This window comes from Gavialis gangeticus, unplaced genomic scaffold, assembly GCF_001723915.1.
Source record: "Gavialis gangeticus isolate Ggan-Ray unplaced genomic scaffold, GavGan_comp1, whole genome shotgun sequence".
In the NCBI taxonomy this organism is placed as follows: Eukaryota; Metazoa; Chordata; order Crocodylia; family Gavialidae; genus Gavialis; species Gavialis gangeticus.
The window spans coordinates 82038057-82040470 of NW_017729022.1; the positions used below are offsets into that span (position 1 = coordinate 82038057).

Below are 2414 nucleotides of genomic sequence, written 5' to 3' on the forward strand. Positions count from 1 at the left end.
GGGGGGGGGGGGGGGGGGGGGGGTCAGATCCTGCCGCTGCATGCACCCTGGGAGGGAATGGTGGGGGGTGCGTGTGCCCCTGCATCTGCGTGGGGTGAGGCAGAGAAGGCTACAGGCTGGGGTAGTGTTGGGTTCTTCCCAATGCATGGGGGGTGGTGTTGGGCCAGGGTTGCACTTGGGACAGGCAGCAGCGCTGGGAGGGAGTGGGGGGAGAATGAATTTAAGATGACCCTCTAATAATTTGATTCCATACATGGAAAATTATAACAACTTTAAAATTTTCCACATATAGAATCTACTGGGGATCATCTTAAATTGAAGTAGTTTTGGGTTTGGGTAAACATGGTAATACATATTCTGGAAATATCTTTTATTGGACCAACTACATAGTTGGGAAAGATGTTAGACATACTTTCAGAAATTAAATAGGTATACCACTGCCTGGGAAGTATTTTGATACGGAACCTTAAAATATTGGTAAACATATCCCTTATCTGAGATAGCTAAAAGAGTGCATGTTGGAGAAGATGAAGTGCAACATAGGGTGGCTATTAAAATAATACTTCTGAAAGGAGCATTTTCAGATTATTCTTAAAAGCAGGAAAGATGGGCTGAAGCAGACGTTTAGGGGAAGCAAGTTCCATGTGCTGGAAGCAGCCACAGCTTTTACCTGCCAGCAACAAACCATGGTGGGATTTCGTTAAATGACAGATAGTGTCACAGTGCAGGTATCTGTCCGGGAAGAACTCTTTCAGTGTCCCCCACTTACAATCTCTAGTCAGCGGGAAGTAGACATCAAAGAAGAAGAGGCTGACAGCATACTGGGCTGTAGGAGTGTTGCCATCAGATAGGGGGAAGTGATTATTCCCCTCTGTTTGGTGCTAGTGAGGTCACATCTGGAGAACTATGTCCCGTTTTGTGCTCCCCCCCAATACAGAAAGGATGTGGACAACCGAGAGTCCAAAAGAGAGCAATGAAAATGGTTAGAGGGCACATGATTTCTGAGGAGAGGCTGAGGGAACTGGGCTAATTTAATCTGGAGAAGAGAAGACTCAGGGGGGATTTAATAGCAGGCTTCAACTACCTGAAGGGGGTTTGAAAGAGGATGCAGCTAGACTGTTCTCAGTGGTGGCAGATGACAGAACAAGGAGCAATTGTCTTAAGTTGCAGCAAGGGGAGTAAATATCAGGAAAAATTTTCTCAGGAGGATAGTGAAGCACTGGAACAGGTAACCCAGAGAGGTGGTGGGATCTCCATCCGTGGAGGTTTTTAAGACCCAGGTAGACAAAGCCCTGGCTGGGATGATCTACAGGTTTCCCTCGCCAACCACGGGGGTTAGGTTGCTGAATGTTGCCGTGGTTGGCAAAATTGTGGTTGGCAAAACTGGCAGGATTGGGGGAGCAGGGGCTGTGGGTGGGGGGTAAAGGGCACCAGCAAGGCTGTGGCAGGGACCAGGGGGACTGTGGGGGGTATTTTCAGACTGTACCTCCCTTCTCTGAAGTGCGGGTACTCAGAAACATAGTTGGCAAAACCGTGGTTGCCAAGGGAAACCTGTAGTTGGGGATGGCCCTGCTTTGACTAGATGACCTCCTGGGGGTCCCTTCCCACCCTCATTTTCTATGAGTCTAAATCTACATTGGGAAGGTTTAGTTGCAGCAGAGGCTGCTGCCAGGCCACCTTTCCCCTCCCGGCGGAGAAGAACAACCTTTTGCAGCTGAGGAGAAGCAGGCCTGGGGCGTCCTAGCACCAGGGCTGGCAGGGCCCTCCGGAGCTCCTCTAGTCTAGTCCAACCCCCTGCCCCAGGCAGCAGCAGTGCTCTCCAGGATGCTGCCAGGGAAAACACCATGTATCTGGGTCCAGAAAGCAGTTTTCCTTAAGCCTTCCTGGGATAACTGTTCTTCTGGCGTGGTTTAGTACCCACTGAGGGGTTGGGGCATAAAGCCCACTTTACGGAAATGGGAGGCTCCTCCCTGGCTTGCTCCTGCTGCCATACGGCTGAGGGTGAGGGAATAGGACACCCTCCAAAAGACTTTTTGGAAACATCTGAAGCCCCTGGTGGGGGTGGAGGATGTTTGCCGGTTGTAGGGCCACGCCTGATTCTGGACTGACTCACGGATTTGGGCTATGATTTGGCTGGGAATACGAAAACCTTATTAAAAAAAAAATGCATAGCTACTTTACCAGGGGCCCTACCGGGCTGGCAGCCTCCCCTTCCCCCTGCTGGGACAGAGCCGCCCCCTCTCTCGGCCTCGAGGCTCGCCCGCAGCCGCCGCACCGCTCCGTGCCTCAGTTTCCCCCCGCGCGGGCGAGGCGAGGGCGGCCCCCTGCAGCCGGCGCAAGGAGCATGCGTGCGGCGGCGGGGCGGGGAGGAGGCATGGCTGAGGGAGGCGGCGGCGGCTGCTTATGTGCAGCCG

General features: G+C 52.7%; 1 protein-coding gene across 1 annotated transcript in view; it reads left to right on the forward strand.

Moving 5' to 3' along the window:
- Positions 1-2414, forward strand: part of TMTC1 (transmembrane and tetratricopeptide repeat containing 1) — a 337017-nt gene that overhangs the window by 562 nt on the left and 334041 nt on the right. The window lies entirely within an intron of this gene.